At 35.9% G+C, this 12,188-nt stretch overlaps 1 long non-coding RNA gene across 1 annotated transcript in view; it reads left to right on the forward strand.

The window, feature by feature from the left end:
- Nucleotides 1–1,619: 1,619 nt before the first annotated feature.
- The window catches only part of LOC148695058 (uncharacterized), a 105,750-nt gene continuing 95,181 nt past the window's right edge, over nucleotides 1,620–12,188 (forward strand). The window contains exon 1 of the long non-coding RNA XR_015965766.1: nucleotides 1,620–2,020. This is a non-coding gene — a long non-coding RNA (uncharacterized LOC148695058). The remainder of the gene's footprint in view (nucleotides 2,021–12,188) is intronic.

Below are 12,188 nucleotides of genomic sequence, written 5' to 3' on the forward strand. Positions count from 1 at the left end.
GTTGAATGATAGAATAATGAGAAGTGAATGAATAATGCCCTAGGGTTAGGAAAAAGGTGCGGCTGATATGGTTTTGTGAATGAATGGAAAGTTTTAACCTAGGGTGCGGCTGATATGGATTTTATGGCTGAAAAAATATGAAAAGTAATAATGAGAGGTCCCTAAGGTGCGGCTAGGTGGTGGAAAACCTAGGGTTTAAGAAAATCAAACCCTAATTTATTTTGGTTAATTAGAATTAAGTTAAAAGCTTCTAGAATTAGGAAATAAAATCAGAAATTAAAAGGGATGGCTGCAAGGTGCGGCTAGGGTTAGGTTAGGAGAGGGAAATAGGGTTTAAGTGAATGACATTGGACATAAATGCCCCCCCTTGCACGGCAAGGGAAGGGAAGAAGGATTAAGGCACGGCAAGGGCTATGTAATTGGGCTAGGGCCTTGGTTTTGTGTCCTAAAGTGCATACAAGGCCTTCAAAGTGGCTAGAAAATACGGACGTTTAAGATTAGGAAAGGTTACCAAAACGGGAAACCTAGGGTTAACTTTCCTACTTCAAGTAGAAAACCTTGTTTGAGTAGGAATCCTCGTTTTGGTAAGAATTCATCGTTGGAGTAGGAATTCATCGTTTCTTCAAGTCTTCAACTCATTCATTCCTTTTTCGCTCCAAAAGACTCCAATTTGCATCTTCTTGCACACTTTGGCCTCATAATCTGAAAATACACAAAAGTGACTTTAAACACTAAAATCACTAAGGAAACACAACATAAATGCACGAGAACAAGCTAATTAAGTCGCATGAATATGCTCCTATCAAATTCCCCCACACTTAACTTTTGCTAGTCCTCGAGCAAAACAAAACAAGTAAAGAAAATAAGACGAAACAAAACAAACAAAACATAACCTAAACCTTCCAACGTTTGCCTCAAGGATTTCCAATGAAACATGACATGTCAAAGATCATTACTCACATAGCTTTTAGTCTTCCTTCCCCTCGAGCACATACTTAATCATAGTCACCATTCACTAGTTCGCATTTAATCACTTAAAACACATTTTGAATGTAGTAACATGCCTTAGAGAATTCCCTCAATTCCTCACTAGTTATGCACTCAATTTTCACTCAGATTTTCTGACTACACACCCTACACTAGTTATATGTGAGAAGATTGATGTAAACATGAAAGACTAGTACTCACATATGTTATAACAAAGAACGCAATTTCTGGAGTAATTAAACATGTTTAGATATGATCTCATGAATGGAATGCTACTACTTAGATGCGAGAACCAGTGACACCATATGCTCATACCAAATTCAAACTCCACAATTGAAATGCACAACACTCAAGATAGAAGTCAAGGGTTGTAACGGGGCTTGGGGTATTGGCTAACAAGGAAAGATAGGGATAAACAAAAGTTCTTTAAGCAATAGCAAGCAAAGTAATGAAATTGAGACTTAGAATTCACTTGGAATGCAGAAATCAACTTTTAGACATAATAGGGGAGATTCAAACAACTATTAGGGCCTAATTCATTGTTTTGGGCCCTTACTTCAACAAACCATACTTTGGAACTCTTTTTTACCTCTTTTCAACTCTTTTTCACTTCTTGTTTTTTTTTTCTTTTTCTTTTCTCTTTTTTTTTTTTTTTTTTTTTTTTTTTTTTTTTCTAGCTGTGCCTATGGCACATAACTCACATCAATAATCCTTCCCCCACACTTATTTCCTGCAACACATTAATCAAAAGGAATTCATTCATGCTTACTATGCTTCAAGAACAAGGATACGGATGGTCCTAATCTAGGCTAGGTGAGGATGATATGGGTTAACAAAGAACATGGGCTAACACGGCTCAATGGGGTTAAACTTAAACACAAAATGAGTGAAGGGCACACGGCTATTTGGTTTTTATGGTGGTCACTACACAACTTCATCTTGAATATGTGTTATGCAATTCAATAACATGCTTTGAATGAAATGGGCATGAGTTCTAGCATTTGGAACTAAGTGATGAAACGCCTTCTAAGTAGTAACCAAGCAAAGAATAATGAGATCATGCAACGACTTTAGAAAACAATAATGCACAGATTTTAATTCTCCAAATAACGTTTAGGCTCAAGTCTCACAAGGATGTAGCGTTTGTTTAAGTTCCTTCCTTCAAGCATGTTACAAAAACTGATTTTATCCTTTGTGATTACATGTGAATTCGTAAACTATAACTACAAACAAGCAATAACCAAAGAGTATATCAAACGTCCATCCATGTTTGTAACTTTCTTTAACCATCATGCAATTAAAAACCAAATCCTCATCATTGTGTTGGAAGGTACCCTACGACACAAACAAACACACAAAAACAACTCTTTTTGGGTTTTTCAAAACAATTTTTCAAATTTTTATGGGTTTTTCGGATTTTTAAGTTAACACACACTAAAACACTCTAAATTAGCTTAAAAACACTTAAAAACAGCAAAGAACAACATTGGAAGTTATGGGTGATAAAATCCCACGAATTTGCATCAACAACATTAATTACACCCCCCCCCCCCCCCACACTTAAATCAAACATTGTCCTCAATGTTTTAAGCCTAGCCCTTTCTGATTCCAATTTCCTCCATCCTCTTTGCTCCATGGTTAAGCTATCCAATCCATGCCCAAAACTGCTCCATTTAGCTTCAAAATACCCTTTCTTGCTCCTTTTGCCATTAGGACCTAAAAACATATGAAAATAGCTTAAAGACTAAAATAAATAGTAATTAACTCACTAAATGCAAGGAAACAACATAACTAAGTAGCATAAATATGCTCCTATCATCTTTCCTTATGTTCTTTGTCTTGAATTTGTTTCTCTAGATTTGTAGCATGTTCCTAGCCTCTCTTGAACTTCAAATTCGTCCATCCACCTTGCTCCATACTTGTGCTATCCATTCCAAGCCCAAAATTGCTCCAAATTGCACTTTCTTGCCTCTTTTGCCATTTAAACCTACAAACACATGAAAATAGCTTAAATCACTATAATAAATAGAAACTAACTTACTAAATGCAAAGAAACAAGCTAACAAAGTCGCATAAATATGCTCCTATCACCCCCACACTTGTTTTTCTGCATAATGTAAGTCAAAAGGAATTCCCTGTAAGTTATGCTTCCTATGCTTTAAGAACAAGGGCATGGATAGTCCTATTCTAGGCTAGGTAAAGATAATGTGGCTAACAAAGAAAATAGGCTAGATAAGGCTCAAAAGTGATGTGAAAATTAACTTGACACACAAATTAAACCCTATTTGTGACAATTGTAGTATATATGCAAGTAGGGATCGTTCTAGACCGGGGATTAACTAGGGATGCTAATCAACACAAATAAGACTCAAAAACACTTAACTAGACTCTATAGACTCAAAACTAACTTAAAACACTCAAAACAGCAACACACACTCAAAAAGACTCAATTTTAGACCTAACAAGTGATTTTGACGAAAATAAAACTTAACTTGACTCAAAAGACTAATGGAAAACAGATTTTGACTCAAAGAACAAGACTAAATGAAAGGGGGATTGTTTTTGACGAATTTGAAACTTAAAACAGAAACTTTGCATAAAACACTTTGTAAAAACGAATTTGGGTGAATTAAATGGGTGAAAGGTGATAGGAGCATATTTAGACGACTTATTTAGCTTGTTTTCTTACATTTATGTTGTTAGTTCATAGTTATTTTAGTATTTTGAGCTATTTTCGTGTGTTTGTAGGTCCATATGGCTAAAGTAGCAAGAATGTGCATTTTGGAGCCTTTTGGAGCAAAATTGGGCTTGGAATGGATAGCATATTCTTGGAGCAAAAGGAATGGACGAAATTGAAGACTTAAAGATGCTAGGATTCCTAATCAAAGAAGGTTTCCTACTTGAAGTAGGAAAGTTAAGCCAAGGTTTCCTATTTTGGGTCGACCTTTCCTAATCCTAAATGTCCCTAAGTTCCAACAACATTGAAGGTCTCTTATGCATTCTAGGACACAAACTAAAGGTTCCTTGCACCATTCTAGTCCTTACCGTACTCACCTTAACCTTTCCCTTCCTTGCCGTGCAAGGGAAACCACATTTCCTTTCCTATTCTTCCTTGCTGCAAGTTTCCTTCCCTTTTCCCTTGGGATTCTGACTTTAATTCTCCTTTTCCTTGAGGATTTGGGGTCCAATTCTTTCCAAAACTAATTAATTAAAGTTAAGATCTTTTTCCTCAAATATATAACCCTTTGCCGCACCCATGGGGAGGCTATTCATTCACATACACAACCAGCCATCATTCATCCTTCTACACCTTAATCCGCATCCTTCATCACCTTCCTTACACCATTCCATACTCTTCCCTTCATCATACCTTCCTGCCATACATCTATCCTTGATCCTAATACACTAAAGAACACTTTTCACACCCTAAAACCTTTGTGCCGCAGCCTAGCAAGGAAGAGGGAGAGGAGAAGAAGCCTTGGACGTTTTTGCATGCAAGTTGGATTGTTGGAATGTTTTTAGGTGTAATCTATCTTTTGTTTTCAATGTTTAATTCAAGTTTTCTTTGTTTTGCTGTGAACATGAGAGGCTAAACTTGTTTTAGCTAGGGGAGACTTTGAAACCATGATTATGTGTGTGATATGAATTGATTAATTCCAGTTGTGATTTCATAAATTGTGAATGCAATTTACTAAACCGTTTGATTAAGAACTTATTCTTGTATGTTGATTAAGGAGGCCTACTTAGTTTGCATGCTTGAATTTGATGCTAGAATATAAGGGAGTTTCACATAATCGTTACAAACTTATATTCACAAGTAGTAAAGGTTTCTTATCACAATCATGTTAAGTTAAATTCCTGGCATGAGTGTCATGATGTCATAGTTACGAATGCCTTGTCAATACTTATGATTTTCATGAAACTTAATGATCTTTGCTTGTATCTCTATTATGCAGTTCATGTAGGGGATTTGGGAAGAATAATTTGGTTGCCGATGCATTGTGCATCCAATTCAATGATTTAAGGAAAATCTGAGGGTTAATTAGTGATGTCACGGTTCATCTGGGATGTTGAGGTTCATGGTTTATTGAAAAAGTAACTGGAAATCAATTTGTGTTCAAATGTATCATGTGTGGAAAAGAATCCTCTAGCTAGCTCATCAACCATCCATTTACCCAAATTCGTCCAAACCTTGTTTAAATCTTTATGTTACTTGTTTTTACTTTAAATTCGTCCAAAAACCCAATCCCCTTTTCTTTGTTGTGTCTAAATAGCTAGAATCTGTCCAAATTGTGTTTTTGAGTGTTTTGAGTCAAAACCAATTGTATTTTCGTCCAAATCAAGTCCTAGAGTCTAGTTTGAGTCTGTTTGATTGTTTTGAGTTGTTTTGAGTCTCTTTAGTTTGTTTTGAGTCATATAAGTTTAGTTAAGAGTCTTTGAGTTTATTTAAGTGTTTTCAAGCCTAGTTTTGTATTCTTGAGTCAGTTTTTATTAGATTAGCAATCCCTCCTAATCTCTGGCCTAGAACGATCCCTACTTACATCTTTACTACAATTGTCAATAAGAGGGTTTAATTTGAGTGCTATTATTTATCACATCATTTCCCTAATCTTTTTCCTCTTGGATTCCGAATTGAATTGGCCTTATTCCTTGTGGATTTGGATTGTGCAAAGCCTTTTCAGAAATTAATTAGGTTTTGACCCTTTTCTTGAGGCCCAAGCCTTGTGCCGCACCCTAGTCCTTCTACCATTTGATTCCTACCAAACCCTAGATCTAATTCTGATTTCCTAGGGTTTGCCGTGCACTATATATATATATATATATATATATATATATTTAAGTTGTGCCGCACCTTCCTCCTACACACCACGCAACCATTCATCCTCTCCCCCATCCATTCATACATTCAACCATGATAGGAGCATATTTATGCGACTTAGTTAACTTGTTCTTGTGTATTTGTGTTGTTATTTCTTAGTTAATGTAGTATTTCAAGCTATTTTCATGTGTTTTAGGTCCAAAGGGTTAAAGTAGCAAGAAAGTGCATTTTGGAGCAGTTTTGGGCACTAAATGGATAACATATGTATGGGCCAAGATGGATGGACGAATTTAGAGTTCAAAAGGCTAGGAATCTGATAAGAAGATGAAGAAATTAAATTCAAGACAAAGAAGATAAGGAATCAGCTCAAAAGAGGAAACATTATCCAAAACCTTATCCAACCTTGTCTTATCTTATCCTATCCTAATCTTATCATGCTTTAATCTTAGCTACAAGGGGACCTAAGTATATATTTCTAGAACCTATTTCTAGAAGAATTCTCTTCTAGAAGTCCCAAATCAGCCACAAAACACATTATTTCTAGAAACCCTACAAAGGTGGCGCCTATTCTCTTCTAGAAAGCTTTGTCTTGCCTTGCAATCCCCTCTCCTTTCCCTCCAATATCTGCCGCACCCCTCTATCCCTTTTCCCTTGTGGATTCTGATTTATTAGGCCTTATTCCTTGTGGATTTGGGTTATACAAATCCTTTTCTGAAATTAATTGGGCTAAACCCTCTCCTTAGTGGATTTAATTAATTGTGCTGAACCCTAGGGCCCTAATCCTTAAAATCTGCTAAGTTGTAACCCTAATCTGATTAACCCTAGGGTTGGCCGAACCTATATATAGATATTTTCAGCCACAATTTCGGGAGGAACCCTCATGCCATTCAGAAAGACCTTTGCCGCAACCCTAGACACCATTTTACATCATTCGTTCAGTCCATTCACTTCCGTATACAACCTGCTGCAACTTTTCACCCTCATCAGCCATCATTCATCATCCTAAGCAAGAATACACCATTCATCGCCCCCAAAACCACCAACCACACCTTGTGCCGCAGCAAAGAAGAAGGAGGAGAGCCCTTAGACGTGCCTGCCATTCGAATTGGAGCTGCTGGAACGTTTTAGGTGTAATCTTTCTTGTGTTTTCAATGTTTAAATTCAATAATCTTTGTTTTGTAAGTATGAGGAACTAATCCCCTCATAGCTAGGGCGAATTTCGAAACCATGGCTATATTTGCAATATGATTTGATTACTTCCAGTTGTGATTTCATGAATTGTGAATTCAATTTACTTATCTGTTTGAATTAAAACTTGTTTGTGTATGTGGATTGAGAGTGCACACTTAATTTGCATGCATAAATCTGATGCAAGGATATAAGGGAGTTTCACCTAATCGTTGTGCAGTTATATTCATAAGTAGTAAAGGTTGTTAGTCACAATCATGTTAAGTAAATTCCTGGCATAAGTATCATGCGCTTTCATGGTTACGAACGCCTTGTCAACACTTATGATTTTTATAGAATTTAATGATCTTTGATTGTTTCTCTATTATGTGCTTTCATGTAGGGAACTTTTGAGGAATAATTTGATTGCGATGCGCTAATTCCATTCAATTCAATGACTTAAGGAAAATCTAAGGGTTAATTTAAGCGTACCTAATTAACCTGGGGTGTTGAGGTTCGTGGTTCATTGAAAAAGCAACTAGAGATTGTTTTGTATGCAACTATGTCATGTGTGGAGAAAGGCCTCCTAGCTAGCCCATCATCCATCTATTTCCACCAAATTCGTGCAAATCTGCCTAGTTTTAGTTCTTGTTTTGTTTACTTTATTTTTGTCCAAAACCAAATCCCCCTTTATTTTAGAGTGTCTAACTAGTTAGGATCTATTTTAGATGGTGTTTTCAAGTGTTTTGAGTCAAGTTGAAACTAAAATTCGTCCAAAATTGTGTTTAGAGTCAGAATCTGCCCAGTTTGTGTTTTTAGGCAGTTTTGAGTGTTTTTAGCTTATTTTGAGTCTTGTGAACTTGTTTTGAGTCTTTTAAGTTTAGTTAAGTGTTTTAAAGCTTAGTTTTATCTATTTGAGTCAGTTTAAAGTGTTTTAGCAAGCCCTTCTAATCCCCGGTTTAAGAACGATCCCTACTTACTGATGTGAAAATTACTTAACACACAAATTAAACCCTCTTGTTGACAATTGTAGTAGATATGTAAGTAGAGATCGTTCTTAAACCGGGGATTAGGAGGGATTGCTAAACACTCTAAACTGACTCAAAATCGTAAAAACAAAGTTTAAACACTAAACTAGACTCAAAGAATGCAAAACTAAACTATAAAACACCAAAACAAACCAAAAGACTCAAAACAGCAAACAAACACTCAAAACTGCCTTAAAAACACTTTCTGGGCAGTTTTGAACACTATACTCAAATCTGGACGAAATTAAGTTATCACTTGACTCAAAACACTTAAAAACATCAACTAAATTGATTTCTAACTAATCTAACACTTTAAATTAATGGGCGAATTGGTTTTGACGAAAATTAAGTAAATTAAGGCAAGGACAAAGAAAACAGATTCTTTAGACTAAATTAGGTGAATTGATGAATGATGGGCTAACTAGAGGGTTCTTCTCCACACATGACACACTTGCATTCAAATTGATTTCCAATTGCTTCTTTCAATAAATTATGAAACTCAATACCCCAAGTTAACCGTGAACAACATTTTTTTTAACTTTCAAGTTTTCCTTAAGTTATTGAATTGGATGGGAATGCGCATACAACAACTCAAAACATTCTCTAAAAGTCCCTTACGTGAAAAGCACAATAAAGGTACAATCAAAGATCATTAAGTTTCATGAAAACTATAAGTATTGACGAGGCAATTGTTACTATGAAAAGCATGAAACTTTTGCCAAGAATTCACTTAACGCGATCGTCGATAAACGACCTCCACTACTAGCAAATATAAGGTTATAACTATTAGGTGAAATTCCCTTATATTTTAGCTTCAAATCCTTGCATGAAAAACTAAGTGGCCACCTTAATCAACACACAAGAATGAGTTATCAATCAAACAGTTAAGCAAATTGAATTCACAACTTATGAAATAACAATTGGATGTAATCAATTCATCTTGCAAGCATAATCATGGTATTGAATAGCCCCCTAGCCAAAAGGCTTAGTTCCTCATGTTCACAAAACAAAGGAAAACAGATTTATACATTGTAAATATAAGAAAAAGAACACCTAAATACTCCAACGATCCAATGTTGAATAGCTAGAATCTTCAAGCAATCATCTTCCTCTCCTTTGCTACGGCACAAGAGGTTCTGGTGAGTTTAGGGGGTTATGGATGATGTAGAATGATGGATTTAGGTTTGGGATGGATGTAAGGGACGGCAAGGGTTGGTTTTGGGCAGAAAATATGGAGAATGGTGAAGTATGGATGTGTTAGAGGGATGGGATGATTTTTTGGCGTGAATGGTGAATGAATGAAACTTTGTGGCTGCAACAAGGATGTTTATTTATAGGATTTCAGAAGTTAAAACCCTAGGTTATTTAGGTAAACAGAAATTAAGTCAAAAGCTTCTAGAAATAGGAAATCAAATCAGAAATTTAAAGGAAACTAATTAAAAGTTGTGGCAATGGCATAAAACACAAAAGGAATGTGTTTTAATGCAAGGAAATAGGAAAGAACCATCTCCCTTGCACGGCAAGGAAGAGGAAAGGTCAAGGGAGGTGCGGATGTGATATAGGAAAGGTTTAAATGTCCTAAAACTAAAGGAAACAAGGTTCCCTTGCACGGCAAGGGATGATGAGAAAGGGTAAGTTGACATGGTGCACGACAAGGGAAGGAAAAATGCAAGAGACCATTGTTTTGTGTCCTAGAATGCATATGAAGTCTTCAAAGTGTTTGGGACATAAGGACAATTAGAATTTAGGAAATGTCAAACCAAGATAGGAAACCCTGGGCTTAACTTTCCTACTTCAAGTAGGAATCCTTGTGTGATTAGGAATCCACATCCAACTAGGAATCCTCATGTGAGTGGGAAACCTCCTTCAATTTGGAAACCTTCCCGTGATAGGAATCCTTGTCGACTTCAAGTCTTCAATTATGTCCAATCCTTGTGCTCCAAGCATGTGATGATCATTCCAAGCCCAATTTTGCTCCAAAAGGCACCAAAATGCATCTTTTCACCAACTCCATCATATGAACCTGAAAACACACAAAAGAAGCATAAAGGACTAAAATAACTAAGGAAACACAACGTAAATGCACGAGAACAAGCCAATTAAGTTGCATAAATATGCTCCTATCACTTACATATATACTATAATTGTCAAAAGAGGGTTTAATTTGTGTGTTAATTTAATTTTCGCATCAAACCATCAAATACCATACTTCACCCTTGTGCCGCAAGCAAGGAAGGAAGGAGAAGAAGAGTGCCGTGCAATCTGCCATCCAAGGAGGGTTTGAAATCTACCATTGGAGTGTGGAATGTCTTTGGGGTGTCTTCTATCCTTGTTTTAGTTTTACAATTATGTTGATTTCGTTGTTAATTTCTACAATCATGTGGAACTAATTTCTTTTTAGTTAGAGGTGAATTCAAAGCCGTGGACATATGTTTTATATGAATTGATTTCCTCCAGTTATTGTTTCTTGAATTGTGAATGCAATTTACTTAACTGATTTATTGAGAACTTATTCTTTTATGTTGATTAAGGGTGCACACTTAGTTTTCATGCATGAGTTTGATGCTAGATGATAGGAGCATATTCATGCGACTTAAATGGCTTGTTCTCGTGCATTTACGTTATGTTTCTTTAGTTATTTTAGTCCTTTAAGCTATTTTCGTGTGTTTGTAGGTCCAAAGGGCTAAAGGAGCAAAAAGATGCATTTTGGAGACTTTTGGAGCACTTTTGGGCTAAGGATGGATAGATTATGCTTAGCGCCAAAGTGTTGGACGAAATTGAAGACCTAATTGAAGACCAAAGTGTTGGAACCTTGTTCCCTTTAGTTTTAGGACATTTAAACCTTTCCAATTTCCTTAGCCGTGCATAACATTCCAACATTCCACTCCTTCATTTCAGCCACACTCACACATATCATTACTTATCATCACCACTTATCACTTATCATAACCACATATCATATCACTTATCACTTATCACTTATCACTTATCATCATCACTTATCATAATCACTTATCACTTAACATGCACCCATCACCTAACACAAAACTTGGCAGCCACATGCATTCCCCTTTTGCACATGCTTTCCCATTTCATTATTCATTCACCTTAATCATTCCCTCACATGTTTTCCCAACCCATTGCAGCACATGCACATTCACTCTTCCATATTCCAGAAATTCGTCAAAACCTCTCCACACCCTTGCAGCAGCCACCAAAACACTTTTCTCCTCCATTGCAACCACTCCAACCACTCCCCATCCCTCCAAAACACTTCACACTATCAAAATTTGATGCGAGATTTATACGCACACAAATTAAACCCTCTTTTTGACAATTGTAGTATAAGTATAAGTAGGGATCGTTCTGGACCGGGGATTAGGAGGGATTGTTAATCACTTGGATTTGACTCAAAAACATAAAAACAAAGTTAAAAACGTTCACAAAGACTCAAAGGACTCAAAACAAGTTCAAAAGACTCAAAACTGCCTAAAAACACTAACTAGGCAGTTTTTGACCTTAAACCCAATGTTGGACGAATTTAAGATTATGGCTTGATTCAAACGTAAAATAACAATATAAAACACTATACTAGACTCAAAGAATGCAAAACTAAACTTTAAAACACTAAAACAAACCAAAAGACTCAAAACAACACAAACACACTCAAATCTACCTAAAAACCACTTTCTGGGCAGATTTGAGCACAAACACAAATTTGGACGAATTTGTGTAACAAAATGACTCAAAACTCTTATAAACACAAACTAAGACACTTTCTAACTAAATTAGACAATAAAGTAAAGGGGGATTTTAATTTGACGAAAATTGAAATAACGAAACAAGTTTAATAAACTAGACAGAACAGCAAGGTGTTTTTAAGTTGTTTTAGAGTGTTTTTAGTGTGTTTTGTTTTATAACTCCGAAAATCACATAAAAATTTGAAAAACATGTTTTAAAAAGCCTAAAAAGAGTGTTTTGAGTCATTTTTGTGTGTTTGTGTCTTAGGGTACCTTCCAACAAAATGATAAGGATTTGGTTTGTAATTGCATGACTGTTAAAAAGAGTTATGAACATAGAGAAAAGTTTGAATTACTCTTGGTATATGCTTGGTTATGGTTATAATGTATGACTTCACATGCAATCATAAAAGAAAAATTCGTTTTTGTAACATGCTTGAAGGAAGG

Source organism: Pyrus communis, chromosome 8 (assembly GCF_041283825.1).
Source record: "Pyrus communis isolate YQ-2024b chromosome 8, ASM4128382v1, whole genome shotgun sequence".
Classification (NCBI taxonomy): domain Eukaryota; kingdom Viridiplantae; phylum Streptophyta; class Magnoliopsida; order Rosales; family Rosaceae; genus Pyrus; species Pyrus communis.